This window comes from Neophocaena asiaeorientalis, unplaced genomic scaffold (assembly GCF_003031525.2).
Source record: "Neophocaena asiaeorientalis asiaeorientalis breed wild unplaced genomic scaffold, Neophocaena_asiaeorientalis_V1.1 scaffold294, whole genome shotgun sequence".
Taxonomy (NCBI): Eukaryota; Metazoa; Chordata; class Mammalia; order Artiodactyla; family Phocoenidae; genus Neophocaena; species Neophocaena asiaeorientalis.
In genome coordinates this window covers 516,191-541,244 of record NW_020173945.1, presented here as the reverse complement: position 1 = coordinate 541,244, position 25,054 = coordinate 516,191, and positions in this window count along the sequence as shown.

Genomic DNA, 25,054 nt, shown 5'->3' with positions numbered 1-25,054 from the left:
TGGATGTTCTATCTCAACTCACCGTGGCCAACCTTAACTCATATTCTCACTCCCAAACCTGCCCCCCGCACTGTGGTCCCCATCTCAGTGCATGACTCACCACCAACCCAGTTGGTGCCATCCTTGACACTCCTCAGCCCATCCTTGACACACCTCTTGCCCTTAAGTGCAGCCAGTCAGTGAATCCCACTGGGTCTGCTCTCCAGATGTCTACCGTCTTTTCCACCTCTCTCTACCCACCCTATAATCACTCTACTCATTCAGGGTCCCATTACCTTTCTCCGGATAAACCTCCCAACTCCGTAATTGCTCTCCCAGTCTCCCCTCTCCCCCTCAAGATCCGTTCTCCGCCCAGCCAAAGATTTCTAAAATGCAAATCTGATCATGTCATTTCTCTACTTAAAACATTTTAATGACTCTCATTGCCTAGAGTAAAATTCAAATTCTTTACCGTGGATTATAAGGTCATTCATAATGGAACAGGGATAAAATAAAATCTACTTGGTAAGTATTTACATTCCTTCTCCTCTGTGAGCCCGTCCACTGCCCTCCACACACACGTACACCTTCTAATGAAGGAGGCTACCGTGATCTGGGCTTTAATTCACTGCTCAGGGTGACGAGTGAGCCACAGAACTAGAAGAAACCCAGGATGCCTAGGTTGATTTGCTTCAAAATCAAACAAGAGCAAGTTGTTAAAGAATTCAAAGACATGCTCCTGGCACCCAGGGAAGCTGGGTTTGGACCTCCAGCTTTAGGCTGCCCAGGAAGGGCAGCCCATCTCGTTGCAGGGCCTTTGGTCCAGGGGCAATGCTGAAAGAGACAACGTCCCAATGGGAACACATTACCATACATATCAAAAACGAGCCAAAGCTGCTGCCTAGAGAGCTTGCATAATTATTTTAGATGTGAAGGGAAGCACATATGTGGGGTTTAAATGTTTAATAAACTATTTGCTTGAAAAGTGTGTCTATATTCTCAACTCTTCTTTTGGAAATAATAAAAATAGCTAAATATCTCAGGCACTTTCTCTATGATGTGTATTTTACACATCCTTCTCTCTCTTTCTCTTACCTGTATAATGTCCCTTTTACTCGTAGGGAAATTGAGACTTAGAGCGGTTATGTAAAAAGTACACAGCTAGTAAGTGGAAGAGCCCGAACAAACTCCAACCTGCCTGGTGCCAAAATCCATGCAGGTAATGGGTGTGCTGGAGCACCTGACATCTCTTTTGAAGGAAGGCAGATGCCTTGTGTTGGATTCTCCAGGAGCAAAGCCTGAATCAGGGACTCGGGTGCAGGTGATATATTGAGAGGATGCTCTTTAAGAGACACTTGTAAGGAAGGAAGCAGCAGAGGAGGGAAGGTGAAGGAGCAAAGGAAGAACGTGTCCTCGGGTGAACTCTAGCCATGGGTTAATCCATAGAGTGAGGGGAAGGGTGTCTCTGGAACACAAAATGCTCCTTAGAATTGTGCCAGCTGGAAGCAAGGGAAGCTGGCTCTTATACTCTCTGTATTAGTCAGCCATTGAGGGATGGCTGTCCCAGAAGGTAAAGGGAATCTAGCAGATTCTACTACTCCAAAAATAATTAAGCAAACAGCGGAATTTCTCAAGTCCTCTAAATCTAAGTTGGGGATAAAAATGCCATTCTTCCCTGCCCATCAAAACGAGTCTGTGAGCCCCTTAGGACTTCCTAAAGCATTACACCGGAATCACAAAGAAGTGGCCAGTGATAGTCAGAATCCTAAGACGGTCCCCAGGATCCCTGTCCCAGCATCGACGCCCTGAGTAATCCCTCCCCTGAGTGCCAGCAGGAAGAAACAGGTAGCTGTGTTGTAAAATGGTGATGGAGAGGGCCATGGAGCAGAGGACTGCAGGAGGTATCTGGAAGCTGTTGAGAGCAGTCCCCTGCTGACAGCCCGGGAAAAGAGAAAACAGAAGCCTCTATCCCACGGGCGTAAGATCAGTCCTACTAATAGCAGGAGGGGGCTTGGATGCAGACTCCTCCCCTGTCAAGCCCCCAGATGAGAACACAGCCTAATCAACACCTTGACTGCGACCTTGTGAGGCCCTGGGCAGCAGACTCACCTAAGCCATTTCCAAATTCCTGTCCCATGGAAACTGAGATGATAAATGTGTTGCTTTAAGCTGCTAGATTTGTGATGATTTTATAGGCAGCGATTGAAAATTAACATAGGGCAGCATTAAGTAATGGACTAACTTTTTGATCCATGTGATAACTAGCATTTATACATGTTTAAATATATTCCAGAAATACAAGGACTCTTATTATACCTGTAGGAAAAGGAATTAGAAAACTACTATCAAGTGTGGCATGATATGATCACCAAGCAACATGTAGTTAAATGCTGCAAAGTTCATTTTGGGACTCTTTACAAAGCTCTACACAGATCACCTCAAGCATATCAGCACACAGCATATCATAATTTAGCAAAGCCACAAAGATTTTGATTCTCTAATTTGTTAATAAAATCCCACAGTTCAGGGCTTCCCTGGTGGTTAAAAAAAAAAAAAAAAAAAAAAAAACCCACAGTTCACATCGCAAGTAATTGCTCTATATTACTTACAATATAATTTTAATAGCTTTATATTGTTAACAGTAGAATTTTCCCATTTATTTAATTTTATTGTAAAGAAATAACACTTAAACATCAGGGTTAGAATACAAAGTTAAACTAGCTGTATTTTAAATGGCTTCATCCTACTTATTTAAAAAACCCATAAAGATAGTCAAATAGAGAGAGAAAAAGCCAGAGATCAATTTCAAGGTGAAGTTTCTGCCATAGTATAGACTATGTAGATAGGCTGGAAATATACACTCCACCTTCTGAACTTAAAAAAAAATAGATTTTCTACAATTTCTCGCTCCTTTTTTTTTTTAACCAGAAAAACAAAACAAAACAAAAACTCTGGAAGCCAAAAAGCCAGATAGGCATCAGTCAGCTCTGCAGACGCTATCTCCTGGAATAAGTAGGTCCAGAGCCCAGCATTCTCCCATCAAGCCCTCTCCCCATCACCTACTCTCTCCCACTCCAGTTCTAAGACTGGAACTCACAGCAGGCAGCAGGGAAGGCAAGAGAGGGGATGTGCTTCCTGGGATGCTCCAAACTGCAGGTAAGGGTAGCTTCAAGCCAGGACCCCTGTCTGCAGGGGAAGCCAGGCCTTACACCAACCTCACTAGTCAAAGAACTTCAACTCACCACCAATTTAGTTAAGAAAAATAAAATGACTGATGGAGCAGGACAGGAGTCAATGTTAGTCCTGCACTGGCAGGGATCGGAATTTACCTTTACTGAAGCTTATTCTAGACCTGGAGCTGTGCTCATCTGGCTGAGTCAGGGTCTGACTCCACAGCCTGGACATCTAACCATGGGGCTCCAAGAACTGGGAGTGCCTAAAAGGCTTCGCAAATTGGCCATGGGGATAGATATACAGATAGATAGATAGATAGGTAGATGATAGATAGATAGACAGACTGCCTTTATGTTTATATCTGAGAGCCAGCCTCCCAGAGGACAAGGAGAGGGGCAAATCCTGTTCCAGCCATCCTGTTTGTTGGCAAATGCTTAGCCAGGATGGAAGTCTTCTCATTCCTGAATGAATAAGAGGGAAAAAAACCCAACAGCCTCAGCCCTCTGTAGCGTCTGCCTCATAAGAGTATGCAAATGATAATGCAAGTAATTAGCATCAGTAATTAGAAAACGTGTTGGAGGCCCTGACGACCTCTCCCAGAGACGCAGTTCCCATCCAGAGCAGCAGAAAGATTTGTTCGCAAATTACTTCCCACCAACTCTATTAGAAATTCATTTCTGGGCCATTTATTTATTTATTTATGCTTCACAGGATATGCAAGAACCAATTTATTGCTCTCCGGAGACGACTTTCACTGATGAGGACAAAGACACTTCCCTGTCACTCTTCACACGTTCGTTAGCATCCGCTCATTTTCCCCAGTGGCTCTCGGGAGCTGCCTTTCTTGACTCCCTGTTGTGTGATTTGCAAATGTAACCTTTGCATCTAAGATCTCATATCCTCTCCTTAGGAAGGGCCTGGGTGCCTTGCCAGGAGACCCGCTGGTACCAGGGCACGTCTTCTCTTGGCATCTTCACCTGTGGCGTCAGGACATCTTGACCCCATCTTTGCAGCCACCATGCCCCTCCATTCCTGGGGAACCCGGAGAACAGCTCTGGGTATTGGGACAGTTTTCTTTTCGATTATCAATGTTCTGCCCCCTCCCCATTAATTCATGCCCTGGAGTCCTAGTTCTGGGGCCTTGCAGAACATGCCTGGGCAACCCCTGGAGTAGAGAAAAGGGAATACAACTTTGATTCAGAAGCCATGTTCTCCCTGAACTCATTTCTTTATCTGTGAAGACACTGTCTAGTCTATATCACAAACATTTTAGAAAATGCTGTCTCCCAATTTTACATAAATACTATCCCTTCTAAAAGAGTTGAATCACATTGCTTTTATTATAATATCTCTTTTGAATATGTAAGCAGAAAGGCCCCAGAGGGGAGGGTCAGTGAGCCTCAGAGCCAGGTGTTGGTGGGGGGAGGCTGAGGCTGACAGCTGGACTTGGTATGTCTAGTGCCTTTCTATCCTCTACAACAAAAACAAATTGACAAAATGATTAAGGGAGTGCCCGGGAAAGCTGGTCACACAGCTTGGTGTGGAGGCTGGAGGAGAGGGACAGGGACAGCAGCAAGTGACCGGCAGGGTGAAGAGCCTTCCTGAGCTCAGGGACCCCGGCCAAGGACGGGAGCACGGCAGGTGGTGGACACCCACCCAAGACTCCAAGCTCAGCAGCAGGGTCATGGGAGAACCGTGCTGTCTTCCCACCATGGACTCCCACCACGGAGGAATCAGTGAGCGAGAAAACACCAGGAAGAGACCGTTAGGCCAGCAGGTGGGTGTTCCGAGCGTAGATATTGATGGCATTCCCATGAAGTGGTAATCTTGATGGGTGCAGCTGAAAATCCCATGGCCTCCCTTCTTACCAATTACTCTTATTTTCAAAAAGATATGCCTTCAAGTATGGAAAAGTGAGTTTTGATTCCTATGACCTTGGTTTTATAGAATGATCTAACATATACTATTTTTTGTTTGTTTTTTTTAATGTTTGCTGTGTTTCTTTTTTTAATTTTTATTGGAGTATCGTTGATTTACACTGTTGTGTTAGTTTCAGGTGTACACACTACTATATATTTGGCAGATAACTGATAAGGACCTGCTGTGTAGCACAGGGGACTCTACTCAATACTGTGTAATGGCCTACATGGGAAAAGACTCTAAAAAAGAGTGGATATATGTATATGTATAACTGATTCACTTTACTATACACCTAACGTATACTATTATTTAAAGAGAGAACTAACATATTGCGTGCCATATCCGTAAACAAAGGATGTTTGCAGCCATCAAGCTATCACATTATAGTCACTGCATCCACCCCGGATGGTGCACCTGAGGAAACTCAGGATGAGAAAACACAGGATACTGGCCCCAGACAGCTGAGGTGCATATCAAAGGAACGATTTCAGTAAGCCCAGACTCTTGCATCTTCCCATACAGAGAAAAGCCCTAAAATCCTTAAGATATCTGATTTTCTTCTATTAACAGTAATCTTTTGATGTTCCGACTACCTGGCCTTTGTTGCAAAAACTCCTATATATCCTGGCTTATATCCGCTCTCTGAGATTCCATCTCCCAAACTTGAAGTCCTACGAATGTCCCCGAATAAAACATAACTCTCAACTTTTAGGTTGTGAATTTTTTTCCGTCAACAAAAGTCTTTTAAATTTTATTATTAATTTTCCTTCCCCCTCCTAACTGAATCAAAAAAGGCGGTCTTCACTCCTTTCTACTTCTCACCCAGAGGGACACAGGTCCTTGGCAAATATGTTTTCAATGGATAAATGAGGTATTTAATAAAACTCCAGGATTGCAAATAAAAATATAAAATCCAGTTAGCTCAAATTACCTCTTCATAGACCTTTATATTAATCAGATTTGACTATAAAAGTCTGCATCCTCCAATCAGGAAACTAAAGAAATGAGACTGTGATAGGGCTCAGGGGGGTGCTTTAGATGTTTCATTTCTCCTCCTCTTTTCTGGTTCCAGCTTTGCCCAGGCTCTTGCTGTTTATTGTTTGTTTGTTTTTTTAGCACTCTGATACAATCAACCAGATGGTACCAGGAGGAATTCCTTATGATGAAGGATGGACACTATATTTTCTGCACCAATGAGAGTTAGCCCTCCGTCACAACACAAGATGAGGTTTCTCAGCTACAGTCTCATTCTTTTTCCCATTTTCAACTGCCTGGTTTTCTTTCTCTCCCTTTCTCCAAAAATTCCCTAACCATTTATACAATTCCAGGATATCTCTGCAATATTCACATTACTGAACATCACAGGGAGGGGTGGTCTCTGAGGGACGTCTGCCATCAGAGCTGTGAAGTTTGATCTTTCTTTTCTTGACTTGTAAATCATGGAGATGTGCTCACTTGCATAAATCGATAAGAATGTATATCTGATCTTTTATTTCATGATATTGTGTACCTAGTTCATTAGAGAGTACCCACGCCTTCAGCATTTCGTATAGATGTTACAGAAACTAATTCATATCTCCATCTTTTTAATATTCAAAACAAGCTTAACATGGGCACTTTTACGCTTTGAGAGTTAAGCCAAAAGTCGGGATAAAAAGAGGAAGACTAAAAGTGAGAAACAGTTATTAAACAATTCTTCAACAATGCACGTGGGCATTGTGACAAGTGGTTTGTAAATATTGGTATAAACTTAGATTGTCATGTTTTTCCAAACCCTGAGTGTTACAGACTTTGAAAATACAGTTCAAAGAGAAATGAGACATATTTTTATTGTTCTTGAAAGGAAAAGAAATACTGTATTTATGATGTGAGAGAAATAATAAAAGTTTCCTAGGAGAGAAAAAAGGAGTTATGCCAAAATTAATTTCTGAAGGATTTTGAAGTCATAAAAGACTTCTCTTTTGATGGGAAGAAATATTGGAGAGGCAAGGAGAAGTGTGACTGAGGATTGTGGTATAACTGTGGTTAGTGGATTAAGAGAACAGGATGAAATCAGTACATATTACCAATGTTTGGATACTTACTACAAAACTAAATTTTAATTTTTAAGGTAACTGTTACTGAAAAAAGAAATATATATATATATATATACATAATTATATTTAAACAAAAGGGACCATTAGATAAGGTATAAAAAATTACATGTGTGTAATAATTTTACAAATTCATTGCAAAACACAATGCCAGAAATTCAATATACCTGGAACCCTCAAATCACTTCTCTGTTGCTATCTATCTAAGTGATCTTGGCTGTTTGTAACATGGTCTTCAAAAGTAAGTTACTGTGTTGTCAGCGCTATTAGATTTGGGGTTGACCTAGCCAATCATTACAGTGAGGGCAGAGGGCTCATTTTTAATTCTACTGCCTAAAAATAAACTTACACAACTCAAGGAGGAACAGAGGCTAGAAGCTCACTGACTTGACAGATTCCTATGGAGTGGAAATTGTAACCAAATTCATGGATCCTGAAGGATTCACTGCTGGTGTACAAAACTTGGCTCCTGAAACTGAGAAAAGGTGATGGCTTATTAGCTTTATTTCCCCATGAGAATTTTATACTTCAGTTACTGCGAGTTAAAGTTAGAAATGTAAACTAGAACTCCAGGATCACTCCTGTGGTTACAATTGTGTCTCTTTCCTTATTTCTATGAAGTAAAATTTTAAAAATTAAAAGTTTATTTAATGAAAATATTTTATACTATCCAAAACAAATACTAGATGTTTCTAGCCAAGATGGATTAACAGAGACACTCCTGCCTTAAACAACCAGAAGATGATCAAAATATATGACATAATGTATTTTAGAAAGTGGATAATTGGAAGCACAGGCTCCCTGAGAGGAAAGAAACATAAAAAGCCCTAAGATCTCCCCAGCTTATGGACTAGAAACAGTTTCCAGTCTGCAGGACAGAAAAGGGAACCCAAACAGAGCCCAGTGGTCTCCCTGAGTTGAGGAAAAGGAGACTGAAGTTTGGAAAGGCAAAAGTGGCTAGAATTTTCCTGGTAAAATACTAGAAGGGAAAGAGCTACCAAGAAAGAGTGAGAATTCTGGAGACTGCCAAAGAAGAGCCTTCAAATCTTGGGCTGAGTGTTGACCTGTGAATATGTGAGAGGAAGCTGAGTCCAGGAAATAATCACAAAGAAGTGAAGGCAGAAGGAGTCCCTGAATTCAGGTAGGGCTGGGAATAGCTTGTGTTCCCACCATGCAGAATGGAAAAACCTTGAGACATATGGGGCATTGGGTAAAATCCTCAGAGGATTGCTTTAGTAGTGGGGCTACTTGTCTGGGCATTAGCTCTAGACTAAAAGTTGCCCTGGATGATCCCCAACAAAGCTTAAAAGCAGGCTCAGAAATATCTAACCAATTCCAACTAATTTAACCAAGTGATAGAATAAAATTCGACACTAGTAATGGAATATGAAAAATCTAGCATTCAAGAACAAAAAATCGACAATGGCCTGTGTTCATCAGAAGCTAATAGACAAACAAGGAAGCACGAGAAAAATTATCAATAGAAACTGAGCCAGAAATGAGAGGGATAATAAAACTAGTGAAAAAAAGGGCTTCCCTGGTGGCGCAGTGGTTGAGAGTCTGCCTGCCGATGCAGGGGACACGGGTTCGTGCCCCGGTCCGGGAAGATCCCACATGCCGCGGAGCGGCTGGGCCCGTGAGCCATGGCCGCTGAGCCTGCGCGTCCGGAGCCTGTGCTCCGCAACGGAAGAGGCCACAACAGTGAGAGGCCCGCTTACTGCAAAAAAAAAAAAAAAGAAAGAAATCCACTTTAAACATAAAGACACCGATAGGTTAAAAGTAGAAGGATGTAGAAAGGATATATCAAGCAAACACTGATCAAAAGAAAGCTAGAGTGTTTTTATTAATAGCAGACAAAGCAAATTTCAGAGCAAGAAATATTAAAAGGGATAAAGAGGAACATTTCATAGTTATAAAGTTCACCAAGAGAGCACAGCAATTTTAAATGTGTATGCATCTAATAACAGAGCTTCAAAACACAAAAACTGATAGAAAGGAAAAACGAAATTCACAATTACAGTGTGAGATTTCACTTCTTTTGTACTCAATAAAAGATTTGTAAAAATAGAGCAAAAATCAGTAAATATGTAGAAAACCTGAATAAGAGATCAAACTAGAAATTAAAATGTTGTTCAGACATAGCCTCAGAAGTCACACACTGTCACTTCTGCTATATTCTACTGGGCACACAGGGCCAGTACCGATTCAATGTGCAAGGTATAAACAGGGTATAAATACCAAGAGATGAGAATCATTTGTGGCCATCTTAGAGGCTGGCTATTACAGAATAATAAGATGTGAAATGTCGTGGGTGAGATCATCATTATCTAAGATTATAAAGTATGATATATACTAATATACTTGATAATACAGTGAAAGGACAATAGCTAGTCTCAGAGGTGATGTTTTATATGAGCATCTTAATCAAAGCAATGCTGTCGTTGCTTTTATATCATAAACAAAGAGATAACTGGAATCAATGCACATTGGTTATAAAAACATTTCTACAACAAGTCGAAATGGATTTTGATACAATGGTGGCACGGCCTGTGACGGCACTGCTAATAGGAGGTGGGGTGGTACAGTTGGGAAGGGATCTTAACAAACTTGCTGCAATCTATATTAAAGACTATATAGGTATAATTACTAGAAATATATGTATTTTTCATGCACATCATTTGAGATTTTTTGTTGAGAAGCCCAACGAGAATCAGTGAGGCAACCCAGAGATTAGCAACAGCCTGAAGCTGATGTCATTGCCAGGTGGAGAAACAAAGGGAAGAGGTGGTGCTACCAAAGCACAGGGATGGGGTCCTGCGTTAGAAGCTGGGTGTGTCTGGTCTGAGCTGGATCCAAGGAAGAGCCATGGCCCCTGCCATTGATGCCACCAAAGGCAGAGAGAGAGGAAAAGAAATCTTTGGCTTTTCCCTTCCTTCACCCTCTAATCTCTCAACAGTGCCTCCCTTTAGCCAATTCTTTCTGTAACAAATTAGCACAAACTTACAACTCACAATGACACAAATTTATGATTGTACAAGTCAGAAGGTCAGAAGTCCAGAATCTGTTTCTCTGGACTAAAGTCACAGTGTTGGCAGGACTGGTTCCTTCTGGAGGATTGAGGGGAGACAGTTTCCTTACCTTTTCCAGCTCTAGAACTACGTCTCCTGCATTCCTTGGCTCCTAGCCGTTTCTTCCCCCTTTAAAGCCAGCAGCGTAACATCCTCAAATTTCTCTCTATTTTTTTTTTAAAGATGTTGGGGGTAGGAGTTTATTAAATAATTTCTTTATTTTTGCTGTGTTGCGTCTTCGTTTCTGTGCGAGGGCTTTCTCTAGTTGTGGCAAGCGGGGGCCACTCTTCATCGTGGTGCGCGGGCCTCTCACTATGGCGGCCTCTCTTGTTGCGGAGCACAGGCTCCAGACGCGCAGGCTCAGTAGTTGTGGCTCACGGGCCTAGTTGCTCCGCGGCATGTGGGATCCGCCCAGACCAGGGCTCGAACCTGTGTCCCCTGCATTAGCAGGCAGATTCTCAACCACTGCGCCACCAGGTAAGCCCCCTCTCTGACTTTTTGTTCCCACTTTCTGCTTCTGTTGTCACATCTCCTCTGACTCTGACCAATTACAGCAGACCCATCTGTATACTTCAGGGTAAACTTCCCATCTCAAGATCTCTTAACTTAATCACATCTTCAAAGTCCCTTTTGCCATGTAAAGAATTACATTCACAGGTCCTGGGAATTAGGACATGGACATATCTTTGGGGGGCCAGTAGTCTGTCTACCACAATAAGGGAGCCTGGGAAGTGTCACCTGCAGGGGTCAGGCCTCCTGGGTTATAGACAAGAAAGGGATTGGGAAAGGAATGGATCTTAGGGCAAACAGGCTCAAAACAGGCACTCATCTTTTTCTCCAAATTTTCACTGTTGAAATCTTACAAAAAAGATTTCATTTCTGTGTCTTAATCTCCCTGTGCACTATTTATGAATTTTTGTCTTAATCTCATCCCCTCCCCAAAACAGAGTAGACATTTGAGACAATGCTGCTGAACTGGACTTGATTCACTGGCAGACGATGATAACTGGTAAGTTTTTCCTCTGGGTTTGAGCGTACGGAAGCTGAGTGGTTCTTTAAATCATATTTTAATCTTTCACTCATTCCTTCCCTTCCAAATTGTACACGTTTGATTTCCTGTTTGGGGTTTGCCGAAGAACAAAAGGTGCAAATCTCAAAATACTGTCATTTAAAATCTTTCTAGTGTTGTTACAATAACAACACTTGGTCCTGTTAGTAAACGTGGATCCCAACTTGTGAGGTGTATACAGTTCTCCAGTATCTCTCCATACGTCGCCCTCCTACCTCCTGCCCAGGGATCCACAATCTAGCATCACACCTCCCACTACCCTCTACCCACCATCTCCCACAAAAGCACTGCCCAGATACGCAACTTAGAGGCTGGTCCCTGAGGAAAAGAGACCTTGGCAACTCCAGTGGTTCTTTGGCTTAGGTCAGTATCACTGTTTATGCACACGTGGAGGACCATGACCCAAAATGGCCCCTGGCGTCCTATTCATTGATCAGACCAAGCACGTGACAGGATTCAGCTGGTAAACAAGGAAGGTCAGTTAATGGCTACTCTTCAGAGAGCAGAGGAAATCTTCGATTAGTGACCACCACCTGCATTATTTATTGCCATCAGGCGTAGTCATGAGGGGCCAAAATGTAAAACTTGCAATTAATTGTAGATGTCTAAAAACGAAACAAGACACAAACAAAACAAACAAACAAACAAACGGAACACTAGACTGTAAACTCCATGAGGGCAGGAGCTCTGGTACTCTCGTTCACCACAGAATCTTCAGCGTCTAGGACAGCGCCTGGCACCTACTGGGCACTTCAACACATGAAGTGAGTCTACTGCCTAATTTCCCTTAAAAAAAAATTATTTGCTGAGACGTTACTCCATAGTTCTTTGGACTGAGAATCTGGAAACTTTACTCATTACTAAGAGCCATTCTGTCTTTCCCCAAATCATTTACATGGATAAGTTCAAAATACCAAAGAATTTGAAAGAATAGTAAAATAAACATTCATGTGCTCACTATCTAGGTTCAATAATGGTTAACAATTATTTAATGTATTTGATTTAATATATTTGATTTATTTCTCCCAGTATTACATGTATTTATATATGTACAAGTGTATATCATATATATTTTTATATATGAGAGTAGGCATGTGTATCAGAGTTCATCAGAGAGGAAGAACCACTAGAAGTCTATATATCGGCATATCTGTATTTGTTTCCATGTATCTGGAAGGCTGCTATCTTTGTGTCTGATGCTGGAGGTTGAAGTCCACGGGCAGGGCAGGAGTCAGAAGGACAGAATGATGTAAAATGGGGGTGATCAAGGCTGGAACCCCACAAGGGTGGACAGATGGCGAGTCTTCACAGAGCAGTGGAAGTCTGCAAGTCATAAACTCACGTCATTCTTACCACCACCAACCTGAGAAAAAGGAGTCCTGCAGAAGCCAGGGCCCTATCTCAAGAGCTGAACACACACCTGGCCCAGAAGTTGGAGAATCAAGGGGAGGATCTTGGGGAAGGTGGAGTGGTTGCAGGCCCAGCTGCCTTCTCATGCCGACAAGGCGAGAGGTGAGCTGGCTGCTCAGGGAGGACATGCAAGAACAACAGAATGGCTGCCGCATCCTTCTGCCTTCAAAGCCTCCCAAGAATGTCGTCTGTGGCCCACCCTAACAAGAAGCCTACCAGAAAGGGAATTCTGGGAAAGGTAGGTTGACCTAGCCAAGTTGAGACATTACAAAGCCACCGTTTCAAATTGTTTCAAAAATGTTGCCATTTCACCCTTTAAATACTTCAACTTTTACCCCAAATTCCATTCTTAAATGGCAGGAGAGAACAGTCATTTGAGGAACTTATAATGGCAAATGCTCAGCTTCCATGTGTTATATGGAGTGAAGTGTTTGAAACAAGCCCCATGCACCACTGCAGTTTGATTTTACTCTTACTTAATAAAATATCTGCTTTTTAAAAAAGAGTTTGTTCAATTAATCTGGCCTGGTCTAACATTCAATTCTATTTTGCTCTATCAAGCACAGAATAAGATTACCTGAACCATTGTGACAACTGCTAAACTTTTGTTCTCTTCAGGAAAAACAAGTTAACATGAAATTTCTGAGCGAGAGCCTGCTTCCCAGCTAACAGCTTGAGTTTTAAAATGAGCCCATTGACAAATGGCTTTTTCTTTCATTCTCAAGCTGTTACAACAAAATTTCCATCCCCTAAAAAGAAAATATTTCAAATCTCTCTTCTTGAAGGTCTGTGTTGGCGGGCTTATGAAATATCCCTGTCTCCCGTTTTGTTTTCATTTCTTGGCACTCCTTGGCTAGAGTGAAGACTAAAGTTATTTAAAAATGTATGTATTGTCTCTCATTAGAGTCAGAATATCCCTTCAGCTGCGGAAACTTTAGCTGAATTAGGAGAAGCAGACGAAGAATTTGTAGCCAAGCAAAACTCCATAGCAACAAGTAATTAAAGTTGACTATAACAATGACATTTGCTTGTTTTTTTTTTTTTTAATTCTTAAGAAAGATACAGCATGAAAGAATGTCTCAGAATTTTGAGGCATATAAGCTGGCAACAAGTAAGAACCATTCATGTTACGTTCAGTCATTCAAAAAATGGGTGCATATTTTAAGCTTCATAAAAACTTCGCTTTGAGAATTGCAACAAAATCAGGTCCCCAGTTAAGCCCGGGTTGAATTCCATACGTATGTTTCTAACCTGCTTGCAACCCTGAGTGGATTCTCCCCCAGTGATTCTCTCTATCTCTGGTGGTTTGGTTTGCAGACTAGTTCACAGAAGCTTGTCTTACCCACATACACCCAAATTACAGGTCTAATCATACTCTTTCAACTACTTGTCACTGCATTGTTTTGAGGAAAGCGAATTCTGAATTCCAAGTTGTGATGCCAAGAACACATCTTCTCCAAACCCAACAGCCAAAACAGGCAATGGTAGTGGGTTTAAATTTTACTTAGTAAAATGTAACTCTAGGTTAGCACTTCCCAAAGCATCCCTTGGGAAGCTTCCCAAATGAGGGGGGAGGGGAAAACTGATCAAATAAATTTAGGAAATTGTAGGGGAGGAAAAACAATTTTCCCTCTACCTATCTGAGTAGAGACCCCTGTCATAAAAGACAGATTAACAAGAGAAAAACAAACTGAAGCTTATTAAAATGTATATCTCATATATATATATACACACACACACACATACCTATATGAGGTACACATGTTATATATACATACATGGGAGATTCCCAGGGAAAAATGAGTAACTCCTCAAAGTGACCTAAACCACCAGCTTAAATGCCATCTGTAGCTAAAGAAAGGTGTGTGTGAGGGAGGGGAGGCCAGTTACAGAGAAGGTCCTAGGAAACCCATGGTAACAAAGGTAAGGTTGTTATGAAGATTCAACTCAACACCTTCTCTACTGATAGAAGTTTCCCGTGAAAGATTTAGAGCCATCGTTCTCTTCCTGGTACGGAGAGGGAGACACCCTTACAAATAGAGATTTCCTTTATATATGGAAATTTCCCTTTCAAAAGGGTAACTTCTACTCCATTTTCAGAACTTCTGCTGTGTCGGTCCTTTCTCAAAATACTCAACTCAAAACAATCCTTATGCCAGAGAGACATATTTTGGGGTGGCATATTTTGCAACCCTTCAAAATGCTGCATACCCTCTCTGTCTTAGAAATTTTCAGGTCGTATTGGTGTGTGTTAAAAAGTGATTAAAGGGCTTCCCTGGTGGCGCAGTGGTTGAGAGTCCGCCTGCCGATGCAGAGGACACAGGTTCGTGCCCCGGTCCAGGAAGATCCCACATGCCGCAGAGCGGCTGGGCCCGTGAGCCATGGCCGCTGAGCCTGCGCGTCCGTCCGGAGCCTGTGCTCTGCAGCGGGAGGGGCCACGGCGGTGGGAGGCCCGCGTACCGCAAAAAAAAAAAAAGTGATTAAAGAAGACAATTATGTGATACAAACAAAATTTATTCATGAAGTGGACAGTCTCCATTCGGAGAACTGCAAAATGGGCAGAAGCCACGAAGCTTTTATGGGATAAAGAATAAAGAACAAGGAAGAGAAAAACAGAAAATATCTGACTGACTGGGACCATATAGGAACCTCGTCTGAGGTGACAAGGAACAAGGAAATAAGCATAAAGCTCAGAGTCGGCTTGGTGTTTGGGGGTTGGCTGACCCAACTGATACATTGCTTTTCTGGTCCAGCAGATCATTTGCAGAGACACTAAAGTTATGTAAGTTTCAGTTTGCTGACGCGGCACCCCAGGCAGGAGCGGCTCCATCTTGGGCCTATTAATTAAAATATTAATTGATATTAATATTAATTCTCCCAGACATCCTACGGTAAAGACAACTGCTTTACTTTCTTAAATCTAGTGTTTCCCAAAGATATTTGACTCCAGAACCCCTTTTTTTCTAAGGAAGATCTTTCAATGAACCTTAGCGATGTCAAGGTTCTGAGGAACCAGGGCTCCATGGAATGCTGCCCTACGGTCACTCCCTGGGGTGAACGGAATCATTGGTTCTCAAGTCAGGCTGCACCTTGGAATCACTGGGGCGGGGGGCGGGGGTCTTAACACCCAGCTGATGCCCACGGGTTCTGGTTGCCCGGGCATGGGTATGGCCTGGACATCAGGATTTGTTCTGGCTCCCAGGTGATTCTTAAGAGCAACAAACCTTCTAACTTGTTCCAGGGGGCAGACGTGAGGCCAGAGTTGTCGCCTTTACCTCTGATAATCGGTGTTGATGACCCACAGGCTGTTCCCAAGTCGGCCCAGCCAGCATAAGGTGCCTTTCAGGGTTACAAGCAACACATTGCAGGTGATGATTTGTAAAACCAGGTCTACTTACCAATAAAATTTTAAATCTCACAAAAAGTACCATCGTTTTGTTTTCTGTGGTGCCATCTTCTAATTCATGACCGTGAGGATGTGACCAGGGCCACATTGTGACTTTCATGGGCCCCTACTCCACAAAAAATATTAAAACTTACATTTTACAACTCCACTGGGATTAAAGATAAATATAATCCTGGCTGGATTAAAAATTAAAACATGGGCTTCCCTGGTGACGCAGTGGTTGAGAGTCCACCTGCCGATGCAGGGAACACGGGCTCGTGCCCCGGTCCGGGAAGATCCCACGTGCCACGGAGCAGCTGGACCCGTGAGCCACGGCCGCTGAGCCTGCGCGTCCGGAGCCTGTGCTCCGCCACAGGAGAGGCCACAACAGTGAGAGTGAAAAAAAAAAAAAAAAAAAAAAACCTAAAACATTTTATTCAACACTAAAAGTTCTTTTTTTTTTTTCTTCTGATTTTTACAAGAAATGTAAACATTTTCCTGGGCTCCTAAAAGTGTCACGTACCTTATGCCTTCTACACCTAATGAAGAAGGTGGCCCCGATGTGACTTCATTAAAGGAATGTGGAACCACGTGTTAGGTTACCTGTGGTACATCGGTAACTTGTAATGGGGCGTGTAATAGCTTGTCATTGGGTTTGAGTGTACAGGACTCAAAGTCACAGTCAATCTGAATTGCAGATTTATCTATTTGCCCAAAGGAAGAGCAGAGACCCTGGAGCAATAAGAGCTGACTTTTAAATACTAAGGAGTAGGGGCCTTGTTTTGTTCTAGGTAGTAAAGCCATTTAGTGAGGTCTTGCTGTTGTAATTAAAGTGAAACGGTAGAGATCCCTGCCACTCAAAGTGTGGTCTTCATCCAAGGAGTGCCTGGTATCACCACTTGGAAACTTGTCAGAAGTACAGACGGATGGGGTGCAAGACATGCTACCCCCAAATGTGGAACCTTGGCATATTGAGTATTTTTAGCTGAAGGAGTTTGAGAAAACAGCAGAAACAGCAAGGTCACTTTGACCTTGACCCTCACCCTCCTCCCCTGGACACAGAACCCTCATGTGAAAGGTGCCTTCCCTATGCCCTGGGCAAAAGAGCATCCTTCTCTCCGAAGAAACACTGAGAAGAATCTGAACAAAAGGGGTGGCTAATTTTCCCCCAGTTTGTACACTTACCTCGCACTTTTCGACCTATATTTATTTCTACACTACTGTTCACTCCTCATCAAACCCAGTACAAAAAGACTCGGGTTTAACTGTTTCTCCAGGTCTTCATTTCCTTATGAAGGTTCCCATGTTATGGAAAACTTACAGTAAATATATGTGTGTGCTTTCCTACAGCTCGTCTGTCTTTTTCAGACCCAGCCAGGAACTCTAAAAGGGTCAACGTTTTCCTCCCCCAAAAGAATCTCAAGACCAAGCTCAGACCTAAAGGAAACAGAATTTATACTTTAATAAGAACCCCGGGTGATTTTCACGCACATCAGAGTTTGAGATGCACTATGTGAGTGGAACCTATTGCTCGTCGTATCAGTAAACAGAGGATGTTGTAGCCATCGAGCCATCACATGAACACCGCCCCAACGGTGAGCCCTAAGGGAGCTCAGGATAGAGGCAGGATGCCCCCCATCTAGCAAATGGCTGCTGCAGCCACCCCTGAAGTTGCACCTGAGGACACTCAGGACGAGAAAACACAGGACGCTGGCCCCAAATAGCTGAGGTGCGTATCAAAGGAATGACTTCAGTGAGCCCAGACTCTTGCGTCTTTCCATACATAGGAAAGCGCTAATTTCCTTAACTTGAGATGTCTGGTTTTCCTTAATTAACAGCAATCTCTTGATGTTCCGACTAGCTGGTCTTTGTTGCACAAACTGCTGTATATCCTGGTTTCTCCCCTGCCTCTTCGGAGCAGTGGCTTAGAGCATCTGAGAGGCTGTGTCCCAGGCCTAAGTCCTCAGTTTTGTCTGCCAAGTGAAACATAATTCTCAACTTCTAGGTTGTGCGTTTTCTTTCAGTCGACAACTCTATGTATAAACTGTTTAATGAGGCATGAGAATTGGTGATTTATTGTTCCAACAGAAAGCAAGGAAAGAGGAGGAGGGATTTTAGAGTGAGGCAGAAAACCTACTCGTTCAAGCCAGAAGTTGTAAAGTTAACTTGGTTTATGGTGGAACTTGGGGTGGTCAAGGTATCGATCGTTTTCAAACAATACCAACACCACCAAAAAGAAACCTAACATAAAAATAGCACAAAAATTGTAAAAGAAAGTTGAGGTACCCCAGTGAGGGGACTTTGACCCAAAGAGGGGTGAGGCAGTATCACTTCCTAAGTGACTGCAGAGTCTTGGCCTCCAGGCTGGGATTCCAGGAGGAGGCCATGTGCTCTTGGGGGAGGTGTTGGGAGGAGCCAGAGCAAAATAAACCAACACAGAAGCCCCAGGCAGGGAACTGAGGACACAGACGTCAGTGAGGCTGCAGCAGGGGAAATGGGACTCTGAGGATGGAGACAGCGTCCAGGGCTAAGTCACTGCAGGTCCTCCACTGAGGCTCAGATGCTGTCTGAAATACCCTAGAACCAGGATTAGGGCAGACAGAAAATGACGCAGATGTAGAGAATGGACTTGAGGACACAGGGAGGGGAAAGGGTAAGCTGGGACCAAGTGAGAGAGAGGCATGGACATATATACACTACCAGATGTACAATAGGTAGTGAGAAGCAGCTGCATAGCACAGGGAGATCAGCTGGGTGCTTTGTGACCGCCTAGAGGGGTGGGATAGGGAAGGTGGGAGGGAGACACAAGGGAGAGGAGATATGGGGATATATGTATATGTATAGCTGATTCACTTTGTTATAAAGCGGAAACTAACACACCATTGTAAAGCAATTATACTCCAATAAAGATGTTAAAAAAAAAAAAGAAAGAAAATGATGGGTGAGTCCAGTGTAGGAGAAAAAAAATTTTCCCTCTACCCTCCTAGGTTCTTGGCTAAGCCTGCCTCTCCACCCCGGAGTTAAAAGGTAAGTTAACAGGAGAAAGGCAAACGGAAGTCTAATAACATATATACCTCCCGTATACATGAGAGAGACCCAGGAAAACTGAGTAAAACTCTCTGAAATGGCCCAAGCCACCACACCATCGCCAGCTAAAGATAAAAGAAGATGCTAGGGGTTACGGAGTCAGTAAAGGGAGGTTATCAGGAAAAGCACAGTAAACCACAGTAAGGTGGTCTTGCAGTTATACGTCCTTGTCTTCTCCAGTGATAAGAGTTTCATGACTTCTACTTGGTTTTCAGAGCTTTTTCTGTGTCTGCTGCTTCTTAAAAAATAACCAGCTCAAGATAGTCCTTATGCCAAAGATGCATATTTTGGGGCAGCAAATTCTGCTCCCCTTCCCTGGCCATGGGGATCCCAGGAGACTCACAGGGTAAAGACCACAAGCCCACAGTAGAAGTCACTTTGACCTGAAAAGGCTCCTCAAGCACCTCCTCCTCCACAAAACTGCACACCAATGTAATATGGTGTCGTTGTAAAAAGATCGTTGGTATGTTTGCCACAAGAAAAATACCCAGTCGATCATAAAACCCCATACAGGATGCTACATTTCCTTGGCTTTTCCCTCTCAGCCTTTTTTCTGGTTTTGTGAGAGGTTAGATGGCTCCCACACACGTTGGTTGTCGTTGAGATGGCACAAAACTCTATTTCATCTTCTGGCTTCTAATTGATAGAATAGTAAAGTCTAAAACGTTGGCCCATCTTTTTCACGTTATTTTTTTAAATGCATTATTTATTTTTTAAATATGTAATCAATATACCTGGGACAAAATTTTTTTAAAAATAGAAAATGTTATGTAATGAAGAATAGATCCCTTGTTTACTTTCTCCAGCTGCATATTTGCCTTCTTTGTCTCCTGGTTTTCACTGATGCTATCATTTCTAATGCCCGTAACCAAGTGCTTTGGTCTTAACCCTACAGCGAGCGTAATGAATTCAGTGCTCATGGGTGGTCTTTTCCCTGTATTTTTTTCCATTGACCTTTCAACTAGCTGAATGTCATCTAGCAGTTTCTTTAAAAGCAACTCATGGGGATGATATTCTCTAAGCTCTTGCAGGTTCAAAGATGCTTTGCTTCTGCCTTTATTTGTCACATAAGGCATAGGAGGCTATAAAATTCTTGTGTCAACGGGTTTTTTAAGACTTTGTAGACTTTGCTCTGTCATTTCAAGGACTGATTGAGGCTGTGAGTGCTCTGAGCATGACTGATTTTCCCCCCTAAGAGCTCATTTGATCTCTTGGTCTATGTGTCCAAAGGATTCTATCTTTCTTTCTGAAGTTCAGTAACTTTATAAGAGGAGTCTCCACATTGATGGTCCAATGTAAATATTTTCCTCTAGGACAAATGTTGTAATCTTTCAAACTGAAGAGTCACTTCTTCCTTTATTTCTGGAAATTGTGCTTGAATTACAACTTTAAATATTGTTCCTGTCCACTATGTTGTTACCTTCTTTAGAGACATCGATTACGTGTGTGTTGGATCTCCTTTGTCTGTCTTGCTTAGTTCTCACTTCTCTCCAATTCTTTTATAACTCTTGGCTCATATCAGCTTCATTTTTCCCATCTTTCTCCATCCTGTCACCCATAACCTTTGATCTGCTTTCAATGGCAGTGCTTTCTTTCTGCACTGCTTCTAGTTCACTTTTCTTTTCTATTATCGAGGTGGAAAAGTTTTCCCTTCCTTTCTTCTATGTTCTTTGGCTAGTCTAATAATTAAATTGACATGAGACAGATTAACAGGAGAAAAACAAATTTAATTTCAAACATACAGGAGTCCCAAAGATATGAGACTAGAGTAATGTGCTATCCTGAGTTAATGAAATGGAGCAGAGCCCTATGGTCCTTCCCCCGCACCCCACCCCATGTCCTCAGCCTGCCTTTGTCTGTGGAAAAACTTTAACCAAGAATAAGTTTAATCAGGGAAGTGAGAAAATGCAGAAACAAAGGAACATAGTCGAGGGAGACCAAATAATAATAGTCTAGTCAGTAAGCAAAGTCAAGGACCTTCAGTTCCTCTTCATGGGCTACAGATACTGTTCTGAGGCGTATCCTGTGAGCCGTCTTATAGATACTGAAAGTCCCACCAGGTGGAATAAGTTAACTACATGATGATCAGGTTGCACCATGACATAAGCTGCCACAATTCCAAGAACTGGCCTCAAAGAAATGGGAACAAACTGACCCCGGTACTGAAGATTAACCGTACGACTTAAGACAATCAAGATGATGCTGATCAGACCACTGCATGGCTAATATCAAGATGATGGTCAGAGCTGACTGTGTTGTTTCTGCATCCGTCTATAAAAGCTCTTGCCCCCTGATTGTCAGTGGGGGGGAGTCACCCTTTGGACAGGAGTCTGCCCCCCACTCCCCCCCTCCCCCCCGCACCCGGTTGCCGGCATCCAAGATAAAGCAAACTTTCCTTTCCACCAACCTGGCTTTTCTATTGGTTTTTGAGCAGCGAGCAGCCGGATCCCACTTTCGTTTACACTAAAGGATGGGATCGGGACCTGGGCCTTCAAAGGGGAGGAGGGCCATTCACAGGAGAGGAGCCGATGCTTGGTAATTAGATGTTGCCCTGCTATACAGAGAGGCCATTCAGATAAATGTCCCCGTAGATGAACCAAGCAGAAGGTCCTCTCGTCCAAAGTGCCCCACAGCTTTACTGAGCTATTAACCAGGAGCCAAATCTGAAACATCCACCCACCTTGGCCATACCCGCCTCACCTGCTCCCTGGAGGGTATCAGGGAAAGGACTTCAAGCAACACTCCCTCTCTCTGTGTCTCTCTGTCTCTGTCTCTCTCTCCCCCTCCCACTTCCCTCCCTCTGCTGCACACAGACCACAGAGGTTCTCCTGTCTGCTGCTGCCCTGGGCAGAAATGTTCACCAGGGCCTCCACTACAATTTGATGGACAAGTAGAAAGATAGTCTTTCCAATCTGTCAGTAAAAAAACAGGAGTTTCAATTCCTAGTAGATACTTGTGTTTCTAAGTGAAACTATTCAGAACTCTGAGTACAGGAGATCGGATTATTTGTGCCATTTAAAGCCCAACCAAAAACTTGTCTCATTATCTACTGTATTCCCAGTGCCAAACACAGCACTTGGTACACAGTAGATGCTCAATAGGTATTTTAAAGTGTGTATAAATATATGCATTAATAGGCTTCCTCTGGGAAAGTAACTGAGTGGGTAACACAGGGTCAGTCATGTAATAAACTTGTGCTAAATGTCAGATATGTTGCTGTTTTCCTTTTCCCTACAATCCCAGTATTTGAGGGGACAGAGATCTCACCACTGATTTCCCCAAGGTATCACAAAAGGAAATGATAAGATCACTTAATTTCTCCAGTCTTTCCTTAAACCTGTTTTGGCATATTTCCAAAAATACATATGCTCCCAAAAAAGAAAACAAACATGTAGTCTTCATGGAGGTAACAGTTGGTATCAAGAAATATACTCTTTGTTCTTCTGTCTTTGAAGACTTAACTTGTTACGTCACGATGAGCTATCTCTCTTTCCTGAGTACCCGAGACAAGCATCACTGGTCTCCAGAGCTTACCTGGGGGCCCCCCTGCTGCCTTCACACACCTACAGTCGGGACCAATTACATCATCAGTCTATGATGGATCCTGCCCCAGAAAGCCTTCAGATGAGACCCCAGCCCTGGCCGACACCCTGAGTGCAGCCTGTGAGGGACAGTGGTGCAGAAAGCCCAGCTAAGCCACGCTTAGGTTCCTGATCCACAGAAGCTGTGAGATAAATAAAGATGTATTCTTTCAAGCTTAGGTAATTTGTTACACAGAAACAGGTAACAAATACAGCATCATTTGGAAGATCTCCTTTTCCCAAATTTCTTATATACTGTATTAGTTTTCTAGGGCTGCCTTAACAAAGTTCCACAAACTGGATGGCTTAAAATGGCAGAAATATATTCTCTTACAGTTCTGGACGCTGGAAGTCTGAAATCAATGTGTCAGTAGGGCCATGATCTCTCTGAAAGCTGTAAGGACATCCTGCCTTACCTCCTCCAACCTTCGGACAATTGCTGCAAGCCTTGGTGTGCCCTGGCTTGAAGCTGCATTACTCACTCTGGGCCTCCATTGTCACATGGCCTCCTCCCTGTGTGTCTGTCTTCACATGGGCATCTTCTTATAGGGGTACTAATCACATTGGACTAGGGCCTACTCTGCTCCTGTATGACCTTATCTCAACTTAACTAATCACACCTGCTATGACCCTATCGCCAAACAAGAATACATTCTGAGGTACTAGGGGTTCAGACCTCACATATCTTTTTTTTGTGGGGGGAAGGGGACTAAATTCAACCCCTAACATATAAAAGGATGCTTTTAACTAGCATGATGCCATTTTCTGAGTTACACAACTCAGAAACAGCGTAATCTCTTTTGACCACAGCCCTTACACGAAGGGTAAAGGTTTGCCTTATTCCTGATCCACGTGAGACTGATTAATAGAAAATGAAGAGTGAGAATTGTCAGGGGCATCAATCACTTGTAAATATTTAGCTGACACTCTAAAACCCCAGTGATGCAGGACTGCAGAATAAATGCTTCCTCCAGTGCCCTTTATACTATTTCCAGTGGACATGGTTATTGCTCAGTGAGGAAGGTGGCAGGTATGAAAATGATATCATTTTGTTCTTACCACTAATGTGAGTAATAGAAGAGCTGGGAAGTTTATGGATGTGGAAGATGACAGTAGTTGAAGAAGAAATAAAATGCTTGGTATAGTTTCCAGATGAGTGTTTTTATGACGGTAACAAGACCTAACATTTACATGATGCTCCACAATTTACATTTGTATATCACTCCGGGAGCCCCCCACCCAACGATGTGCCTCTTCCATAGTAGGTACCCAGCTAATCTAATTGATCCCCGAAACGAGCTGGGGTGCAGCTCAGGCAGGAAATGTGCTAGGCAGGGGTTATTATCTTCATTTTCAGATGAGTGAGCGGAGGCTTGGGGACACTAAGTTTTTCAGAGTGACATTGAAATGACATATGCTCAAGGTCACTTCCAGGTGTTAAAACTAGGTTGTCTGATTCATGATCTAATACCTTTGGTCTTTAATGTAATGCCCAGAACAACAACAACAGAAAGGTGTGTTATGGAGGAAGGAATCACAGGTTCCATGAAAACAAGACAGAGAAGAGTGCGTCCTTTGTTTCTGGACAAAGAAAAAGGTCCAGGCGTGGTGGGGACGGGCAGACTACAGCTTTCTCTTATCTCCTTCTTTTCTTCCCTATAACACACAGGCAGGATATTCTTAGGATATCTTGGAAGCCCTTTCTGAGCATTACAACAGCAAAGGGCAGAAATATTCTAATCAAAAGACAAGACTAATTGGGGAACAGGAGTCTCAATTAGCTTTTGCCTGCCAATATCAAAGCTCTAAAATGTTAGCAGCCTGGCAAGCACCTTGGCTCCTGAGCAAAGATCAAGAAGGATCTCAGTAAGTTCGGTCATCAAGATATGGTCTCCCAAGCAAACATTGCTTCCTTGATTTTATCATTTTCTCTGAACGTTAAAGACCCCATCTCCCCTCCTGACCCCAGTCCAGGGAGGTCCACTGATCCACCAAAGCACAGTGTGCTTGGCAAAACATGTGGAAGGTCAGCTCCAGTGCATATAGGTTATGGGATGGGAAGAGCTGTGGACTTGTCATCGGGAGACTGGGCCCCAGTTCCTGGTCTTTCTCTAAGTAGCTGATGATGGCGGGCAAGTGCTTGAGGCATGGCCTAATGGACTGTGGTTTCTTGTCTGAAATGAGATGAACTGAACGTGATAGCCTATCACACAACCCTAACAGCCAGCCCCAAGTGACCTACGCAATGAAGCATGGGTTGGCTCTGGAAGTGCAGGTGTCGGACAGGT